Raw genomic sequence first — 21,957 nt, 5'->3', positions numbered from 1 at the left:
AGTGGCCACACTTGAGGCATTCCCATACTCAGTGGGAGGGATTCTAGAGATTCATTAGTTCACCCACATAGGTTTGCAGGGCCCTGACAGAGGTGCATTAACTCATCCCATCATCTTGGAGGAAATTTGTGCCTAAAAAGGAAAACATAGAAACAATCACTAACCCAAAAATTGATTTAGTATGCTCATATTAGATTTTTTAAGATCTCCAGTAAAACTTTCTTGGGATCCCAGAAAAATAATATTTTCATCTTAGTTTACATTTTTAAAAAAAGTGTTAATGCTGGGGAGCTGGCTCAGTGAGTAAAATGCTTAATGCACAAGTATGAGGACCTGAGTTCAAATCCCCAGCATCCATGTGAAAACCAGGTATGATGGTGGTGGTGGTGGTGGTATGTGATTTTGTGACAGGAAATATGGCAAGAAAGGGAGTAGCAAAGAGGGCCAGTGGAGGGAAATAAACACACACACACACACACACACACACACACACACACACACACACACACACACAGAGTATGGTAAGAGAAGTAAGAAAGAGGGCCAGTAGAGGAAGCCACACTCTATAACAGTCCATTTTTATTCAGTCTTAAAAGAACTAACCCTATCTCTAAAGAGACTCCTTAATCCATCATGAGGGAAGGTCCCTTAATTCATGAACCGAAATACATCTGAAGGGCATCTTTGCCTCATGCAGTTACACTGGGGAGTTAGGCCTCGATGTGAATTTTGGCAGGGACAAACCATATCCTAGTCACACCACATGGCTTCATTTATCTAACCCTAACCCCATTTTGCTCTGGGACCCAATAAGAAGGTACAATGTAGGAGACAGGGGGGTCACTGGGATCCCAAAGAGCTGTAGAAGAGATCTTTGACTTAGGGACACAGTTGACATTTACAGAAAGGAGAGTCAAAATGGGTCAAATCCTACCTTAGGCACACATGCCTGTGTGTGCTTGTACCCCCTCTCTCTGTCTGTCTCTCTCTCCTTCTCTGTGTGTGTGTGTGCGTGCACACATGTGTGTGTTTGTGTATATGCATGTGTGTACATGCACACATGCATTCACTCAGAGAAGGGAAGCTTATTTCTGCTCAGTGCTCACTTGGCTATTCAAACTCACGCTGGGACAGGAATCAGACCTTCCCTGTGTACCAGGTCCCATGGTCATAGAGATGCCAGTGTGCATTCACAGGCTACAGAAAGAGAGGGACAAATGCTCCCCTGGTTGCAGTGACCCATCCAGATGTTACTGATATGGGTTCTAATTTGAAGCATCTGCAAGGCCTCACTCTCCCTGCACTGTTGAGTTGTACCTGGTTGGGATGACTCATTCCCCAACATGGGATCTAGAAACCCACAGAGCAGGCTTTTAACATCCTGCAACAACACAAAAGCAGCGGCTCCATCACTACAAAGAGCAAAGGAACAGCAGGCACACAGGTCTCCTATTCTGCAGGTCCTTAGTGGTCAGGTCTCTTTGCCGCTCACATACAAGCAAACCGTGGTGAAGGTTTCCTCCCTTCTCAGACTCAAGCTGAAATCTGAAGAATTTCTCAGCTCATGTTGAGTCTCATGCACGAACCAACAGCTGCATGAGACATCATATTTTTAGTCACTGTAACTGGTTCTAGCCCCCCACAATGACCCACCCCAAGGGCATGGGCTAGGTCTCCTCTGGACTGGCTGAAGACCAAAGGGACCAGAGACAAGGCACACTAATGAATACCCACCGCACACTGCTCAGGGGAGGTTTGGTATCAGAACAAGTTACCGACTAATTTCTGAGCTTTGAGACTTCAGTTTTAGTGCAAGGTTGAAAATATGAAGTATTGCCAAACTGCGACAAGCTTGCTCTGGCACAGTTAAAATGGTGACTCTTAAGTGACATAAAAGTTTTGCACACATAGAGTGTACCCTGTGTCCATTTGCACTAATGTAAGCAAGGATGTTCTTAGGAGGAGGGTTTGCTTTGCCTTGTCAAGTTTCAAGCCTCTTTTGGAAAGGGGCTTTCAAACAGAGTCAACACCCACCCTCTGTCCAGCCCTGGCCCCTGGCCGCATTGGTGGGATTGTGGGAAATATGATTCCTGGAGAAAGGCCTGTCTAGGTTCATAATTCTGGGCATCCCAGTCAAGGTCTCTAGAATAGCGGTGGGGTCTGTTACAGGTAAGAGGAGACTCCCTCTTGCACAGGCCTGGGTCTCCACAAGGGAGCACAGCTGCTCTTTTTCTCTCTCTCCTCCGAGATGCAAAGTGTCTAGGATTTCAAGCAGGCATCACGAGGAGTTAGAAACTGCTCGATGCCTCAAAGACTGGACCAGCACATGGGCCCTAGGCTGCACCAAGTCATTGGGAATTCATGATGGCTGTATCTGCAGCAAGCTGCAGCAAGTCCTGTGAATGGCAAACCGTCCTTGCCCCTCCCTCTTCAAGTAGGCCCCAGCAGGGGCAGCCCCAGGTCCTGCTAGCTTGCACCAAACTATGCCTGCCTCTGTGATCACCACCCGGGCTGTCAGGGTGCCTTTCCCTCGGTTAATTAGAAGCCAAGTTGGCGGAGCCCCCCGCCCGCCACCGCGCGCTCTGCCCGCCAGGGGCGCCCTCCCCGCTGCCCGCCGGCCCTTTGATCGCCCGCGGCCCCAGGCCCGCAGCTCGCAGCCCACACTGCAGCGGGCAGGTGGCGGCAGCGGGGCGCGGTGCGCACAGGCGCACCGGTCCCCGGGCCGCGGTGCGCTCCCTGCCACGCCACACATCAAGGCCGGGCCGGCCGGCGGGCGCCTTCATTAGCAGCCTGAAATTATAATATTATGTTAAAGAACAAAGCTGCTCCCCAGAAAAATATGTGCTGCATATCTGACAAAGATAAATTGGATTATTCAAAATATTCTTGATGAAATGTTACATTTTGCAACTAATTATCAATCTGTTTTATCTGTAGACCAGCTGGGCATTTTTGTGCATGCAAGACCGGCCTCCGCAATGATCTTAAGATGTCACTGCGGCGTTTACATCTTTTATTTCAAGGTTTAAATAACTGGGAAGTAGCTAATGTAATTCACTGCTGAGAAGAAAGGCAAGCTTCTTGATTCCTTTCCAAAGCCATCTCTTCCTAATGAACTTCTTTGGACTGTGAGTAATGAGGCTTTATTCAAATAATGTTTAAGGAAGGCTCTGTCAGTGTAATCTTGGGGAACAAAAAAGGAGGGGGGAACCGATGTTTAATACATTTAAAACATCTCTATTCATAGCTTATTAGCCCCCACAAGTTCACAATAGCACTTACCAGTGAAGACTCTGGCTTTTGCCAGTAAGAGTTTCAATTTGCCGGCAAGCCTGAATACTGCTACAAGAAGCGAAGACCATAGGCAGGCCTTCTAGCACTAATGGGCCTGAGAAGCACATTTGTCCCCCCAGAAAAATTCTACCTTGTTCTCTCTTGGGGAATATGCCAGTGTAACTTTCTTGATTTGTGGGTGTTTTCTGATTTGATATAGCTGTAGAGTCAGGTTCTTGATGGTTCACTTTTTCCTTGGGTACTGGTGGCTAGAAAAAATTCTTGGTCTGGCTGTATGAGAACTACACTAAGCCCCCACCTTTCATGTAACAAATGTATTTTCAGTGACTGTGAGTGACTGTAGCACACAGAAGTGCTCTCTAACCTAACTTGCCTTTCCGTAGCAACTCAGAGACCCATGGGACCTTCCTGATTTGTGCCTCAGTCTGGTTTGCCAGCCTTCCTTTGGCCAAGCTCAGAGAAGAAGGCAAGGTTAGGCTTCATTCCCACCGTATGGATGAGGAAGCCGAGGAAAAGAAAAGGGATTCTGGGCTGTGCTTAGGGATCTCCAGGGAGACTTGGGGGAGGCACAGCAGGCACTGACACGTGTTCTGGGTGTCCCACTTAGTAGAGGATGAAAGATGGAGTTGTAACTGCTGGGAGGAACATGTGGGGAACCTGTCACTGTGTGGATTTCCCTTCTCAGCTGAGAGACCTTCAAAGTGCCTATGAGGGAGCATGCCAAGGAAAATCAACAGCCATTCTCCCACTGAAATGACAGAGCAGGCATCCTTCTTGCTCTCCTAATTGATATCATTGTGACTGCTTTTCCATAAAATTATCCCCAGACAGGTTCTCAGAGCTGTCACCAAGCCATTTGAAAATTTGCGCGAAGCACATCTCTGTATGTGTTGCCTCTCTGCACGACTTCTTTCTCCTCCTTCTTTGGACTGGTTTTTTAAAAATGTCTTCTGCCTCTTTACAGAAGAAAATAACTTCTGACCTATCTCTCTGGCTGGTCTGACCCGTGGGTATTTTGTTCGGCAATACCAGGGTAATGGTCAAATGATGAAAATAAGGGGTTTTAAGAAGTGAGGCTTGGACTTCCTTAAGTCCCTTGGAAAAGAGTTTCATTTTTTTTAAGGTGCTCATTCCTGCTCAGTTGTTTCTTTGGTGGACTCTTAGGTATCTGGGGCTCTGCTGAGGTCCCCTCTCCTTCCTGCTCAGTTGTTTCTTTGGTGGACTCTTAGGTATCTGGGGCTCTGCTGAGGTCCCCTCTCCTTCTTGGGCTCTTGCTCCCAACAAATAGCTATGGGATCTTTTGTATGAAGTGACTTTTGGGTTGTCCTTGTATGATGCCAAAGTTCCAAAATGCCAGGTGTGGTGGCACATGCTTGTGATCTCAGCACTTAGAAGGTGAATCAGGAGTTCAAGGTCAGTTCAGGCTACATTGCAAGTTCAGTGCCAGCCTGGGTTATATGAGACCCTGCCTCAAAACAAATAAAAACAAAAACAAAAACAGTCTCCCGGATAATGAGTGAATAAACAACAAAAGAATACAGTTCTACAAAATCAAAACATCAGGTCCTGTTGTGTTCTTTTCTAGTACCATTTCTAATTTAAAAATAATTTATGTTTTGGACACCACAAAATTCCTTTTGTTTTCTGTAGTACAGCAGGGTAGATGTGGGGACTAGAGAGGCAGATGAGCAGTTAAGACCACTTGTTGCTCTTACAGAAGACTGGGATTAATTCCCCAGAATCCAGACTCTGACACCCCCTTCTGGCCTCCTTGGGTACAAACACGCACATGGTATACATACACATACACATACACAGGCATATACATATACACATAAAATAAAAAAATGATGATGATGATGTGTGTGAACATATATGAATTACTTACCTGACTGAACTATACATGGCACAGGAAAATATTAGGGGCTCCCTGACTCAGTTTGCTATGACATCCATAATGTTGTCCACTCAGAAAACCGCTCTGTCCTGTGTACATAAAGGGCTGGTGGTGTCGCCGAACTTCGGTGATATTTGGGAGCTTCTTTAGATGTCAGAACACAGGGTTGCAGGGGGATAGCCTTTTCTGTAAAGAGCCAGATGGAAGCCAAGCATGGGGACACATACAGCAGCAAGATGATCAGGACTTGTAGGCCATCTTGAGCTGTAAAGCAAGGTTGTACAGGAGAAGAGCCTTAGCTACATGAGATCCTGTCTTTAAAAAGAAAAGGAAGCAGACTAAAAGAGCAAGTCCCTCGGGCTCATTCGCTTCACTACTGCTGCCGTCTCAGCTACAACCACTCAATTCAAATGCTGGCAAGAGAGAGCCTCCATCAGCAACATTTGATAAATGAACATGCCTGTGTTCCTACAAAACTTTATTTATGGACACTGAGATTTGAATTTCATATATGAAATTTCACGTGTCATGAAATATTATCCTTCTTTTAATTGTTTCAACCATTTACAAATGTTGTAAGCATTCTTAGTTTGTGGGCTGTAGAAAAGCAGACAGTTCCCACATTTTTCATTGGGCTGTTGTTTGCCCAAGTGGTTTTTCATGCTATTTTGGGCCCTATCAGCTGCCCTCAACTCTCTCTTGATGTTCTTCTGCAGGGAATGACTCCCTTCTCTATGAATTCGGGACTTCTTATATAATATTAGACTCCTATTAGTTTTTCTTACTGTGTAACAAATTGCCTTCAGTTCTGCAGTTTAAAGCAATTTGCATTCATGATGTCCAGCTGAATTTAGGAACTCAGTACATTTTCTCTACACTTACTTAGGATTTAACGAGGCCAAAGTCAAGGTGTTAGCAGGGTTGGGCTCTCATCTGGGTGTGGAGGCAACTTCCGTATCTTGTTGGGTTGTTCTCAGACCTCAGTTTTACACGGGGTGGGGCTGCAGTCCCCTTCCTAATGGCTTTCAGTAGGGGCTGTTCTCAGCAAGCCACAATCTTATTACCACCTGTCTCATGTCTTCTGATTCTAGCCTAGGAGAGCCCCTTGTTTTGAGGGGCTGTTCTGATCAGATCAGACCCACATAGACTCTTTATATTAGAATCAACTGATCAGTGACCTTGAGTATATCTGTAAAATCTCTGCCTGGAAAGAAACACAATCAGGCATTCTTTGTCATGTTCCCAGCCCCTCTCCCAGGGTCACCCAGGGGTAAGGACCAATCCCTGACATTGTAAAAAAAATTTGCTTCAAGTAGGCTGCAAAAGTTGATGATGTGTTAGGATGATTCAGTTACAAGTTTCAGCTAGTGGGAAAACAAAAACTAAAAATGAAGTGTTAAATAAATTCTGGACATAAACTAAGACATAGAAACAAATCTAGACCAAATACCCCACTTGGTGGCTTGGTAGACTATGCTTAGACTCGGGGGAGGAGCTGAGGGGCAGCAGGAGAAGTGAAGGTACGTATAGGTGCCAGGGAGGGACTTTCTGAAGATGGTGCTCAAAGACAGACACAGACGTCACAATGCAGAGATGTCCCATGTGTCTCTTTGCCCCATGCAGTTTCCTACAGAATCCAAATGGCTGTCCTTACACATATATTCCTCTCTAACCCACAGAATTCAGTGACAACCTCTCCCATGTTGGCCAGTGCCAAGTCCTAGAGAGTAAACAAGTAGAGGCCTGCAAGCCAGGACCAGCTGGTGGCCTCTGAGGTCAGTGTAGTGCTTTTTGGTGACTGCTGGAACAAACTGACCTGAACCTGAACTGAGATGGCTAAAATCATGGGGGTCTCTGAGCCACAGCTCCAGAGTCCAGAGGTCTGAGCCTCTAGTTGCTGCTGGGACACATGTCCTCTGTCTTATGCTCTCAATTTCTAGTGTTGCTGGTGATCAGTTGTCAATGGCATCTATCCCCTACTCCAGCCACTTTGCTGCAGTCTCTGCCTCAATCACTGCCTACCAGCCTCTGTCCAATGTTCTCTCCTCTTATGAGGACACTACCTGTTAGATTAGGTCACACTGGGTGCAGTGTGACCTCCTCTTCTCCTGCTTGTCTCTGCATAGACCCTAACCAGTTCTCATTGAGATCTTAGTCCTAGGTCTGGAATCGGGTGAATTTTTGTGGGTAATACAGGCAATTAATAGACATGCCAGCTCTTCCATTCATGAATGAGTGGCTTCTGTACACAGACTTGTCCTCATTTTCCCCTTATAGCAAAATGCAGTCACCAGAACAATTGATAACACATAATCATTGTGAGTCAGATAATGGCGTCTGGTTGGCCTTGTTAGGAGACACTTAAGGTCCAGCGCTCTGTCTAAGAAAGGGCTACAAGCAGCCTCCTACCTCCCTGGTCACTCGAGCTTGCTTTTTGCTGTCTCACCCGCTCACCCGAATTACCTTATGTGAGTGTTTTCTCAGCATGTGAGAGTGCTCCCCTCAGAGGCACTGTGGTGAGTAAAGTTGTCTCTAGTCTAACCTATTGTGAGCCTCTGAGACCATAGGGAGGGCTCAGGAGGAATAGTCGTCATAAGGGTGAAGTCTAGAGAACTTGCCTGGGGGACAGACAGACAGCCCAGAGAAAGTAGGAGGAGGACAGTCTAGGCATCAGTTACTTTGTCTGCAACCTTGATGCCCTTCAGGTCTTGTGACAAAGACTGTGGTCTGCTATCTCCAAAGACTTCTTTGTGTAGAAGTTCAAGCTAGCCTAGCCCTACCTCTTGTGGGAAGGAAGAAACAGGAAACAGAGAAACAAATGAGTGGTGGGGGTAGGGGGTGGGTGTTGGGCCATGGTGCCTCTGCTACCCACATTGTCTCAGACCCAACAGTTCACCATACCAGATCCTGGCTCCTGCTAGAGCTATGATATCCAATCCAGCATCTAGATACATGTGGCTATCTAAATGGACTCTAAAGAATGGATCAATGGTCAATCATTCTCCTAAACTACCTAATTAAAGGAAATTAAAATTTGTATTGTCTTAGTGGCACTCAACAGATTTCAAGTGCTCAGAGGCCACTAATGGCTGGTGACTGCTGCATGGGTTTCAGCACAGACTCTCTTTGATACTGTAGAAAGTTCTGTTGGTTAAGGTTGCTCTAAGAGCAGCTCGGTGCATGTCCACATTGCCTCAGTTTGATGAGTGACAATTATGGGAACATTATCCCTGAACACTGACTTTATGTTTAAATTCCTAGATCAAGGTCCTCATATCCATTACCTAGAGCCTTAACTGGGCTGTTTGATGGGATCAGACATGGGGGCGAACACAGGTGGAGGGCAGGGAGCTGGGTTGTTTCCTTCTGTCCTTTTCATCTGCCAGGCACTGTGTTGCACATTAATAATGACATAAATAACCATAGTTATTTGATGGGCGTCTTCTCAGGGACACACCCTGTGTTTATCCCACATGGGACAGGGATCACAAGCTTCTTCTCACAGATGGAAAACCTTCAGGTCTTGAGAAGCAGCTCCTGGACTGAGTGGCCTTGTGTAACTATGGGACTCCATCCCCATCAGATTCTCTCTTCAGAGTCCTCTTCCTAGCTGGCAGGATCTACCTTGTCTCATGATGCCTTTGAGCAACTTTGATCCTCTAGCCTGCACCTAACTCACATGGATACTGCTTTCCCCACAGGAAACCCCACCATGAAGGACTCTGAGCAGAGTGGAATGGGGACTCTCTCCATGATGCAATGATGGCCCTTCTTCCTTAAGAACTCACAGAGATTTTCCATCTGAAGCTCATGAAGTCCATTTCCTAAGCGGCCATCTTTTTAGAACTTCTTTGACAGCACAATAATATAGGGCCTTTCTCCTCTGAGGAGCCGGACACACAGTTTATGCAGATAGTCTTTCCCTGAAATGATCAGCTCATGCAATTGCAGACACTGGGATGAGCCTCAGGCTCACCTTTCTGGCACGGTGCTTTCCCAAATGACAGCATTTTTTTTCTACTGCGAAGTTTAAGGCCCTTCTCAGCTACTGATTTGCTTTCAGGCAGGGATGCTGGAAGCCACTGGGCAATCGCTGAGAAATAGAAAACAAGTTGCTTGCCCCCTCATCCCACCCTCCCAGCTCCAGTGATGTTCAGTGGAGATAGACACTGGGTGCTTCATGTCCTTCTCAGCCCTTTGGCCATTTCTCATCAGGCTGAAGCAGCACAGTAACAATGGGTCTTGGGTCCTCGGTTTTGCACAAACTAGAAATCGCGCATGGCAGGTACTAGGGAGGAGACAGGGCTCTCACCTCAGCTGGTCTTTAGAATAAGGAAACACGTCTCAGTATCTACTAAGAGATCAGTTTGCACTCAATTTGATTTTCATGCTAAACCCTAAGAAATGATCTTAAGCAGAAAAATCAATTTCCCAGAAGTCTCGGATGTACACTGTAACTCTCATATTTGAACTAAATCTAGGTAGAGTTAAATAATTGAGCTTTCTCCTTTTAAGTGGTGCTGATGTACTTCATGCTATGAACACCCCACGTGAGTGAGAGCTGTGGCAGACCTGGCAAGATGCCTCAGTCTAGAGGAGATGGGCTAGAAGCAGCAGGAGTCATAGCGGCAGGGGATGGCATTAAGTCTGGATGTCTTATATGCTGAGCAGACCTGGCAGGGAGGGTGGGGCTCTCAACCACGACAGACCTGGGAGGGTAGGACTCTCATCCATTATTGGAACTAGGATTTGCTTCTCTTTTTTTTTCCATGCAGTACAGGCTAGGGTACCAGGGGGACAGCCTGTGGCACGTTGGCTCTGGGATGGTGTATGGAATGGGTGAATGCGTGGCTGTTGGCTTTGCTGTAGTTTGGTCCTGATTGGGTTGACTTTGACTGGCGCTTTTCAGAGGTTCAGTTTTCCTCCTCTAAGGTGGAATTTTCTGGTCATTGGGCTGTAGCTATGAACAGAATAGATGGGCTCTGGCTGTTTGAGCTTGTGGTTTGGCTGTGGAGACAGACATCAGAGACCAAGCAGCGTGAAGAAGCATGGGATAGCACAAGTGTCATGCAGGAGAGGCATGGCCAACTTGTGAGTGCTTCCTAGGGTTACTTGGGAACACCAAGTAAACTCCTACTGCAAAGAGTCCTGCACAAGACAGAGTGTGTTCAATGACTATTAGGTTTTCTTGCAATCAGCCATGGTGACTCTATTGTTGTGTCTGTCCATGCTGTTACCAGCAGTGCTTTCATGACTGAGGACAAGAAGAGAAGGAAAATAAGAAACTCAGATAACTGGTGAGGGAGGAACATAGGGGCTGGTGGGGAGGAAGTGGGTTCTGGGTTTTCTCCTACTTGGATGTGCATGTTTCCTGCTTTCCTCTCCACCCTAGACCTTCCTCCTCTTCCCTTCCCCATTCATCTGCAGGGATCTCAAGGAAGCTCTCTGGGCCAGGGACATGATGTGTCCCCTATCCCATTGTCTTAAAATTCTTTGCTCACGTAGCTCCACACACCTCTCATAAGGGCACTCAGATGATTGAATGCACAGTGCTCCCGTCTTCCTGTTTCAGAAGCTTAGGGTGAGGTGGCTTGCACTTTGGGGTAGTTGCTCAAATCAAGAACAAGAGATATTCCAAATGTAGATGCTGAAGCTCACCCTTTCACTGTTGCACTTCCAAAGCTGGCCCTAAGAGTATGTTCACACAAAAGCCAAAGCTCCATGGATAATATGATCTGGACAGCCCGCCCAGCCTGCTTGCATGCTGTGAGTGACCCACTCCTCTTTGGAGCGTGCTTAACAGCTGGATGTTTGCCTTGCCAATTTAGAGTACTCGAGTCCCATAATGAAGGCATCGATATCCCGTTGTAAGGATGACGTGTCGTGGGTAGATTTGGGAGATAGAAAGCAGATGAGGGTCACTTGGAGGTGAAATGTGGTTTGCGATGCTCACGGTGGAGGCTCTGAAATCCAAGCTCCCCCTGAGCTCCACTGGCCTATATTTGTTTGCTTATTTTGGCTGCTCTCTCTGCTGTTGGAATCCCTTCTTGTTTCCCTCCAGCAGGGCCAAATGACATCCATTTAATCTAAAACCATGAATTCAAGGTTCTGGGTCTGTTTCTGTCACCAGCCAGCTGTTTGACCTCGGCACACTGCTCAGATTCTTTCTGTTTTCTCATAGTGAAGGGAGGGAGGAGTCCCGGTGTATAACCCCTTCCCCCATGCCAGGGTTCCATGATGCCATGGGAACTGGACTCATGGAGACAAGGTGGACTTGAGATGAGTTCATCCCATGATGCTCATGGACCAGACCCTTTGATGAGGTCATCTGGAGCCTGTGAGCTGAGACAGGAACTAGCATGTTGATTTCTTTTCTTACACATTTGCTCAAAGGCATGCTGGACATACTTGGATCTCCTTACCCGTCATATTCTCATTTAATTTATTTATTTTTCTCAGGAAAGTTCCAGTCATCTCCATCTGTAAGTGCAACTTCCACACCAAGAGGACTTGACTCCCTGAAGAAGACATGACCTTCATGCTGTGACTTGTTGTCAAAGTGTACCCCCCTCCCCCGTGCCCCGTCAGATGTCTCGGATGACATCAGGCAGTGAGGCGTTTTCTCTGGTTTGCACTATGCACTAGCCCCTAGGGACATCATTTTTTTGGCTTTTATCCAGAAGGAATGAACAGTAAATAGATGAAGAAGTATATTAGGCTGAACTGCTGACATTTGTATGCAGGGCAGTAAATGTTTGTAGATGAAGAGCAGGAAAGGATTTTTTCATAAATGCTTTTGTGACGGATTTTATACTAAATCATTTCTTGACATTTCGACTAAAACCAACAGCTTAGATAATGGATCTGATGTTCATACCGTGCATATACTCTGGTTTGATAAATCCTCCGCTACGAGGACCTCCAGGAGGCTGGATTCCCTCTGGACTGGGAGAAGATTGTCTGTGGAATAAATTAACTGGCTCGGGGGAGGTTGGGGGGGACCTCAGAAGGTTGTGCAGGGTTGGGCTCCAGCTCAAACCCTGCTGGGCCCTGTGCTGGGGCTCAATTAGTGCTCTCCTTGGGTTTTAAGTTTGGGGCTGGACCCTGCTAAATAAACTCAGTCATAGCAATGGCTCTATGAGCGTTCTATTTTCTGATGGAAATATTTGCTGAGGAGACTATCAGACCTAGAGGCGGAGTGGGAAGTGAGGGAGCAGAGATGATAGCATATGGGGAAGCCATGCTGAGCAGAGCACCTCTGGGCATCTCCCTCCCCCATCTCCCTTCACCCCATAGCAGTCATCTAACAGGACCAATGTGCCAACTCTTTATGCCCTCTCAGCAGCCTGATGCATGCATGCAGTACCTGCAGTCCAGGCTGAGGGGGATACATCTTGCCTTCTTGTTCTGAGCTCTTTGGATCACATCTCACAGGGTGTTTTCATCAGACTCTGCTGTTTCCCTCTGTCTACACTCCTGGTACTAGTGTTGTTTCTGCTCAGCAACTTCTCTTAGTCTTTCAAGATGACTCAACGTAGAGGATAAGGAGATAGCTTAACTGGTAAAGTGCTTGCCATGTAAGCATGAGGAGCATAGTGTGGATTCCCAGCACTCATGTAAATGCTAGGCAGGCATGCAAGAGGCCAAACTAGCTGAGTTGTGAGCTCTGGGTTCAAGTGAGAGAACTCACCTCAATGTGTAAGTGGAGAGTGCTCAAGAAAGATGCCCAAAGTCAACACTGGGCCACCATGTGCATTCATAGATGCATACACACACACACACTCTCTCTCTCTCTCTCTCTCTCTCTCTCTCTCTCTCTCTCTCTCTCTCACACACACACACACACACACCACATACACATTTGCGCTCACAAAGATGGTCAAGTTCCATTTCCCCTGGAGCAAGCTGTCCCCTCCACAATGAGCACCCTCCCTGAATTTTGTATCTGTTGTCTCTGCCTTGGACAGCACCCATGCAGAGCTCAAGTCTTGTAGGAGGGTCTATGCAGAAAATAACTGTTACTAGGGGAATGCACGGTGATGTGATAGGGTGTAGATTCTTGATCTTAGAGCCTCAGATGACTCAGAACCTGCATTTGTAGCATCCTACTTGTTACAATTTGTTGGTGAGCTTGGGAGAGTACAGACTGTCATGGTCACTTTGCTCTCTGTGCTCAGCACCCATGAGGCACACCAGGGAGCGTTTGTAGAAAGAACAAAGGAAGGGACAAATGAGAGCTGGGGGCAAGACAGGCTGTAAATCAGAGCTGAAGCCTTGCCTTACATCTTACTGTTATTGTACACGTGTCATGCAGTTTTCAGGAGTGATAAGTGGCCTCTGTCCTGATCCGTCACAGTAATAGATTAAGCCATCTTTCAGAAAAAAATTAAAGAGCCTTGACAATGATAATTGCTGTTAATATCACTCTGGACACAGGCTTACTGATTGATGAGTTTGGAAAATTTGCTTCTTGAACAACAATTAAACAACATGAGAAATAGCTACTGAGGCTGCCAGCGGGGAGGGCAAAGGCAACGGTCCCCGGTGATGGCAGAGGAACTGCTTTAGCAGGGCTAGTCAAGAGTCCGACATGGGGTGTGCAAACCCTGCAGACTGCAGCCTGGGTCTGTGCACAGCATAAGGGGCCAGGCCCCAGTGCAGGGCGAGAAATCCATCCAGCCTGTAACCATTTGCCAGCACCTTCCTGCTCTGAGTTTCCTTTCCCCATTTTACATACTCACCCTCCCTAGTGACTAGAGCTTGGCAGGTTTCCCGAGGTATCAAATTCCAGGAGAGAAAATACACAGGTCATGTGTAAGGACTAAATAGAACCCTTTGCTGAAAACGACTTTTGTCAGGTGTCTGGGAAACAGCTCCGCCTTCAGCTACGAGTTAATCAGACATGGAGCAGCCTGCAGGGGCCAGGGGAGCAGGGCCCTCTGCTGTCTCCCAGTCCTCCCCACTCACCTTGGGCAGGTCACGCCCCTTCTGGGGGCCGCAGTGTTCTCATCGCTCTAATTAGGGCTTGGACTAACGGGGCCAGGCTCCTTCCAGGCCTGAGTATGTAATTCTATCCGCCTTCCAATCGTTGGCAGCTGGGATTCATAAAGCAGGCTGTACTTGGGATATGTAGCTGGGCTGTGGCTGAAAATGACCTTTAGTTTGCTTTGCAACTTGTGTTCTCTTTTATCTAATGGTAGAAACAGGTGAGGGGTGCACTTTAAGAACATTTACTGTGTAAGGAAGCTTAATCTAAATGCTCTCCACGATGACTGCTGAGTCCTGGCATGCACACGCCTGAGAGATGCATTGTGGAGGTGGTGGGAAGGGGCATCGGCACATGTGAGGGTGGAGGCAGGATCAAGGGGGGTCCCATTGATCCCTCATCCTCCAGTCCATACACCACTCCCAGCTTTGTCACTGTAACTCCTGCCCACATAACTCTACTCCAGCCACATGGCAAGGCCACCCTTCATCTTAGAGAACGGGATGGCCACTGAATGTAAGCTCGACCCCCTAAGGTCCCTTGGATGTTGACGTTGGCTGGAAGAGAGTAAGGAAGCAAGTAAGCTCCAAATACTAAGGCTCAATGTGGTCTGCTCTGAAGGGGACTCTTCCCTGAGGGTGATGTCATCCCCGACAGATAACCCTGAAACAAACAGCCTACGTGGGATAGAGGTTTCTGCATGTCTGCTCACCCTCTGCCCTCTGCTGCTGACCCTACATGTAGAGGGAGACACACTTGATAAGGCTCAAGCCAGACAAGAGGGACTTGAGCTGCCAAAGACCCTCAATCCATCCATGTCACTGCCGCTAAATCCCACTCACTACAGGTCTCTGGCCACCTGGCTCCCACCTCAGCTGTATTTCCTCCCCATAACTCTGGCTTTCTTTAGCAGTGCTAGCCCAGGAGGGCGGAATCTCTGATGAGGACTTCTTCAGGCTTTTTGGGCTGCATGACCTAGGAGCTCACACTTGCTCCTGCAAGGGGCAGGGAGCATCTTCCTACCTCATCCTGCCTTTGCCCAGGCTGCCTCCTTTGCTGGTCCTTCCACACACTCACCCATTTGCTCAAAGGACGCCATGGTTTTCCCATTCCTTCAAAATAAGGAAAAATTGCCATTATCTCTAGAAAATTTTTGTCTTGTTAATTTATCCCAGATTTAGGATTAATAAAACAAATCCTCCTGTATGATTTACCCTTAGGCGTAACACAAGTTCGAGCCCTGCCCCTAAATTTAGAGTTTGAATGATACATAGGAATAATCCTTGTTCAGATCTTAGAGGATGCTTTCTGGGTACCTCTATAGATGACTGGTCATTAATGTGGCCAGTCTGTTAATGGGCTATTCTTCAGTAAATACATAGTTAAGACTGGATATCTAAAGGTAAAGGTAAGACTAGTTCCAGTAAGGGACCAGGGCCTGAGGGCGCAATCGTGGTCCATTCATATTCTCTCTCTCTTTCTCTTTTCCTCCTTCTCTCCTTTTTTCCATCCCTCCACCCTACCTCTCTTCCCCTTCTTTCCTTTGGCAGGGTTTTCATATAACCCAGGCTGTTCTTGAACTTGGCTATGTAGTCCAGGCTGATTTTGAACTTTTGACACTCCTGCTTCCACCTCCAGAGTACTGAACTTGCAGGTTAGATTATAAAGTTCTAGGCAAAGCCCAAGTTTTTGTGCATACGAGGCAAGTGCTCTACCCACTGAGCTATAGCCCTATCCCTGTGATGACACCATGCCAAAAGATCAAGTGAACCTGTGTGATGTGATGTGCACGTATGTGTGTGTGCAAGTGTGTGTATGTGTGTGTGTGTGTGTTCAATAATGTTTCTTTGCAGAGGGATGAGAAAGAGCCCTTCCACTCATTTTTGCTGGTGTTTGTTAAGCTGTCCCTTTGGGGGCTGGCTGATTTCTGAGAAGAAACTAGTAGCTTCAGCAGTCACTAGGCAAGGGCAGTTCCTAGAGACTCCAGTCCCTCTGTCTGGGCACTCAGGGTAGAGGGTGGGGTATCTTTGGAAGGAATATGAATGCCAAAAGTTCTAACATCAGAAAGCACAACTAATTCTGTATGGATTTGTGCTTGGGCAAGACATCAAATACAAAGGAGTGGCAGCCCACAGTTGGGTGGGGATACTGTGCACTGCCAGGGATCAGAGTTGGTGCCTTTGCAGTGTGAGTCCTTTTCTTTCCCTAGTCAGTCAGGAGGTCTTTCCTAGCTCTTCTAGGAAATGCAGTGTAAGGAAGGCAGTCCCCTGAAAACTAATTGTCTGCAGACTTCATGATCTTCAGAAATTAAGATGATGTTATTTGTGGCCCAAAGACAATCTCCACCATTTTGTATTTTTCTTAAACCTAATGGATCCCTCTCCCTCTAGCACCAGAGAGGAGATTTATTTCCTGTGGTAGAATGAACCCAAGCGCTGTTTATGCTCCACTCAGGAAGGAGTATGAGGAATGTCTGAGCTAGTTTTCAGTGTGGACATCAACTGTGGAGTCAGCGGGTGTGACCAAGGTGCTTTATGTCCCATTGGAAAGTGTCTTGGAGAAAAGGTCCTTTCAGACTTGTGTGAGGATGCCAGTGTCATCTAGAATGTCAACCCTGGACACAGTGCTATGCAGCATGTGAAGTGCAGAGGTCTGAGGTGCTATTTACAAATGGGGAAGCATCCCATCCTAGCACAGGGAGGTGGTGACACGGCCTAGGCAGGGGCAGAGGTTTGGGAAGAGGGATTAGGACCATTCTCTGTGTTTTGTGACATCACTAATCTCTTGGGCTTTCTTCTCCAGGAGGGCACAGGTCCAGCTCAAACATACAGTGAGATGTAATCTTTCTAGATGACTCCATGCTGTCTGAGCTCTGCCCAGAATTACTGTCCTCTGGGCTCTAGCAACATCTGGTTCTTCCCTGGGAAGGCCCCGGGAGCATAGTTGTGCAACTCTGCCACCAGCTATGCATTATATTTAATCTCTTAAAGACCCCCACATGCCCAAATGCACCGAGATCACCTTTGGAAATTATGCACAGCTCTCCCTCAGACTTCTGCTCAGCCCTTCTGGTCACTGAGTACTTTGTGGCAAGTGGAGGTCTACATGGGTCTTTGCTTTGGTGGTGCCAATTCATGCTATCTTCCTTTCTTCTCTGGCCCTTGGGATTACTCCATCCTCTCCTCAAGACTCATAGAAATGCTAGCTTTTTTTAATTGAAAAAAATTGAAACTACGCGCGTTTATATGTCTATGTGTCAGTATGTGTGAGTGAGTGCAGGTTCCTCTGGAGACCTGAAGTGGGAACCCAATCCCTTAAAGTTACAGGCAATCATGAGCTGCCCAGCATGGATGCTGAAAATGGAATTTGGGGCCTCTGTAAGGGCAGGGCATGTTCTTACTGATGAGCTATCTCTTCAGCCCCTTTGGTAATTCTCGTCAGTTTCTGGGGTCATTGCTAACTGCATGTGACAGGCCCACTTACATAAGATTCCTCACTGCTTCTCTGGGTTAAAACTTCCTCCATCCAGGGCAAATATCCCAGAGGAACCCGGATAAGGTGTCTTGATAGTCACATTTGTGGTTGACAGAGTTCAGACTGAGTTGGTTTTGAAGGGGTCAGTGCATGTATGGAGAATAGCATGGCGCTCAGGCAAGCTGGGGTATACAGGGGCTGGAATGGATTTTGCTGCCTCTGTCTCTTCTTGCACCTTCTCCTTTCTCTTTGTTTACCCTCGGAACTCCAACTCCAGCCCTGTTAGCTCCTCACATAAACACCAAGCTCCATGTGAATAGGAATTACTACATGGCAGTTGTTGGCTTGCTTCCATTTCTAGTCACTTCTCTTCCTCTGGATATGCGTTAGAACACTTAGTATGCTAAGTCCTATTTGACTTCATGCATGTGGTTGGCTCTCCTTCCCAGGTTTCATAGTCCGCACCCTGCTGTGAGAGACTCGCTTCAACAAGGGTTCTCTGCAGAGTTTGATGGAGGCTGATGGTATTCACCCCTTCCTAGTTATTCCAGCTATAGCTGTAGCTGAGTGTCTGAGGAGCAAGTCTAGATATTATGAGGCTTCATGAGGTGTCAGAGGGACAAAGCACCCAGGTGATGGTTCCAGAAACTCATTAGACAGGGATGACCAATAAGGGCAGTCTCCAGGGATTTCAGCATTTGGAAGAAGGTTTCCTTTAGCAAACAAACTAGGTAATTAGTATCTACCATCAGGCCAGCCAAGGGCAACTGGTTTATTATATTGTATCTATTGTCTAAGAGCCAATGAAATGGTTCAGGAGAAGAATTACCCAACATATTAAGAGGAGTGATTCTTACAAATTTGCCATGTAGTAAAATGAGAACTGAGCTCCCAGGCTTCTCAGACATGGGGCTAGGGCTCAGGAGAGAGATGATGGTGTGTTTCAGGGTGGTGGCAGAGCCGGCCAGGAGCCTGCGCATATTAACTAGGGTTTCCTTCTGTCCTATCCAAAAATGTGACTGTGTGTGGAATGTGGCTAGCCCAACCTTGGAATTGAATTTTAATCTCAAGGCCTCATTCAGATTTAAATCTGAATGTCCCCATGTTCTGTGGTGGTGGAGTGCTGTCTGCCACACGGTGTATGTAGGTGACCATCGTGGTTTATGTGGTTTGAGTCTATTGTCTAAAGGTTTGGGGGCTGGAAACTTGGCTGCCATTGTAGTGATATTAAGAGGTGATGATTCCTTAAGATAGGGAACCCAGTAAAAAGTAATTAGATTCTGTTCCTCTAAGGACAATGAGTGCAGATCAGGGAATGGAATTCCCAGATTTTAGGGAAAGGTGACCCTGGGTAGGCAGTGGCAACTGGCCCCTGTGATTCTTCCTGTCTAGTGCTGTGTTCCTTCTTTCCTGGTGCAGGAGACAGGGGCTCTGAGCCATGGAGGTGCCCAGAGGGCACTGTTGCTGTGGTACCTGCAGAGGTCATGTTGAGAAGCAGAAGTATTGGCCATGTGTGGCTCAAGGTGATCTGAAGAAGGCAGAGGCCAAACCAAGGAGTTCAGATGGGAGCAGGATCTGAAGAATAGGGGACAGTTTGCTACATCAAGTTGCAATTTATTTTTATACTTCTTTGTATGTGTGTGCACATATGTAGGTGTACATGCATGCATGCGTGCGTGCGTGTGTGTGTGTGTGTGTGTGTGTGTGTGTGTGTGTGTGTGTATGTGTAGTCCAGAAAATAACCTCCGATGTGATTCCTTAGGAGCTATCAATTTAGAGTATAGTGAGCTCCAGGGATCTGCCTGTCTCTACCTCCCCAGCTCGGGGATCACAAGCATGACGTAATGCCTAGCTTTTTGTGTGGGTTGTGGGGATTGAACTCAGGTTCTCATGCATGGACAAGAATGCTACTGATTGGGATGTTACTTTACTGATTGGACTCTTTCTTTAGCCTTTATCCATCTATTTTCTAAATTCATTTCCTTTCTAACTAAACAGAATGCAAGCCAGCTAAATGAAAGTGCTCTATTTGCATTTTCCTTCTTTGTTTACCCTAGAGACACAGTCATGTGTGGACACAGATTCATCCAGGAGGAGTTCCTCCCAGCATTGTTTATCAGAATGTAGGCCAGAGGCACTTTGGGTCCATTCAGGAAGCCATGGCTCTCCATCCTCCCATAGACTTGGAAGAGCACTGTTCAGGTTATATTTCAAAGTAAGGAAGCCTGGTTGTAAAATGGTATGTGGAATACAATTGCACTTTAGTTTTAAAAAGTTAAGTAAGCAATGAACAGAAATCAGGATAATATGCCCCAAACTATAGTCATTATGGCAAGAGTAATTAGAAAGACAAAAATCTGCTTCCTTTCTGCATTCCTAAGAGTCTGTGAAAAACCATGTATTATGGTAAAATTGGAACACACCATTTCACCTGCCTGTTTTATTTGCCAAAATCAGAAGAGAAGGGGGATCTCCTTAGGCAGAGGCTGAGGGGCCAGCCTCATACTGGAGTTTGGAGTTATGTGCTGTGATGCTGGAGTAGACTCTCTTAAATGGTTCCTTTGTCTGAAAGCATACCATGAAGTTCCCCTGGTACACAAGTAAGTGGTATTTTTCTCTGCACAAAGCCAGGGTGAACTGTCCAGTCTCCAGTCGCCACATGGAGCTGGTATAAGGTCATCGAGCTGGTATAAGGTGGAGAGGCCAATAGGACACACTTCTGTGAGCAGCTGGTCATCCTACAGCTCCTGCTCACAGACTGAGAAAGGCATGTCCACACTTGCTCCACAGGAGATTCCTAAGGATGGCTCTGCAGAACCCCGGGCCCTTTTTATAACAATGTGAGGCTAACCTTTGCTTCCCAAGTTAGTTAGTCTTTAGAAGGCCGGCAGGGTCCCATGTTAGTGGAGTCCATAGGAAGTGGTGACGACTGGCCAGAGAGCAGGAGCCTGCACATGAATATTTAGGCTGAATTTATTCACTCCATTTTTCTTTTTTAATATACTCATATAGCAGTGGGTTCGTTTATGACTGCAGAAGAAAATAATTATTTTTATAATACATTTTTTTCAATTCTTTGAGACAGGTTTTTGTGAACCCCCAGGCTGGCCTCAAACTTGCAGTGTAACCAAGGCTGATCTTGAACTTCATGTCAGGAGTACTGGGATTACAGGAGCACACCACCACACCCGTTGTATGCAGTGTGCAGGCTCTGTCCTAGTTAATCTCCTCACTGCAAGAGCCGCCCACCTGACAAGAAGGCACTTAAGTGAGAAAGGGTTCCTCCTGGCATCATTCCTTTATGTTGGAGAAGATATGGCAGCAGGCCCTAGAGGCTGAGTGGGTCATAGCGCATCTGTATTCAGGAAGTAGAGCACCAACAGGAAGTAGGGTTGGACGGTGTAAAGCCTCAAGACACAGTGACCTAATTCCTCCAGTGAAGCTCCACCTCCTAGAGGTTCCACAACCTCCTAACCAATACCACTAGCTAGAGGTCATGTGCTCAAACACATGAGCCTGTGGAGGCCATTTCTCATTCAAAACACAACAGGCTGTAGCTCAGGGCCTCTTGCATGCCAGGCAAGCCTTAAACCAACAGACCCATACCCCCAACCTGGTAATTCTTCAGAGTGCCAGGCATTCTTGACACACTCTGACTTTCAGGTCAAGACAGAGAGGCGACTTATGCTGACAGACTGTCAAGGGCTCCCTTATGCCAGTGGGCCTCCTTGAGTCACCTTGAGAGTGGCTTCCATTCCTAAGTATCATCCAAGGCCAGGCAGTCCTTTGGTAGACTAATCCTCCAATGGCCAGTTACGCTCTCTGAAATTCTCGGGAAGTGAACAGAAGTCAGCCGAGCCGAGTGTGCTGAGAAATAGACGGACAGAGGAGAGGTAGTGCCTGTTTAGGTTTCCTGGGTCCTGAGCGGTCTGTGTGCTGAAGGCGACAGGGCAGGAAAGCAGAGGGGCAGAGAGGTGAAGACATGAGAGGCTCAGGCCAGAGAGATGCCTCAGCTAATAAAGGCAGGTGACACCAAGCCTCACAACCCAAGTTTGTTCCCTGAGACCCACGTGATAGAGGAAAGAACTGCGGCCAGCAAGTTGTCCTCTGACTTCCACCCCTGTGTGCATGTGCGTGCCCACCCCCCACGCAATAAACAAACACATGAATAAACAAATAAATGCATAAACTAAGTAAGTGAAAGAACTTGTTACCTGTCTTGAGAATGGCAGCTAGCTCAGAGATAACTTGCTTTTAGCTGCTCTTCGATTTGGCTTGTGTGGGTGTGAAGCCTGGCAGATCCCAG

At 47.0% G+C, this 21,957-nt stretch overlaps 1 long non-coding RNA gene across 1 annotated transcript; it reads left to right on the top strand.

The window, feature by feature from the left end:
* The first annotated feature begins 2,945 nt into the window (after positions 1 to 2,945).
* Positions 2,946 to 12,325, top strand: LOC121134557. Its single transcript, XR_005871651.1, has 2 exons — positions 2,946 to 3,128; positions 11,651 to 12,325. It is a non-coding gene; the product is annotated as an uncharacterized LOC121134557 (long non-coding RNA).
* The last annotated feature ends 9,632 nt before the right edge of the window (positions 12,326 to 21,957 follow it).

Source organism: Mesocricetus auratus, unplaced genomic scaffold (assembly GCF_017639785.1).
Source record: "Mesocricetus auratus isolate SY011 unplaced genomic scaffold, BCM_Maur_2.0 Super-Scaffold_4256, whole genome shotgun sequence".
In the NCBI taxonomy this organism is placed as follows: Eukaryota; Metazoa; Chordata; class Mammalia; order Rodentia; family Cricetidae; genus Mesocricetus; species Mesocricetus auratus.
This window is presented reverse-complemented; position numbering and strand designations above follow the sequence as displayed.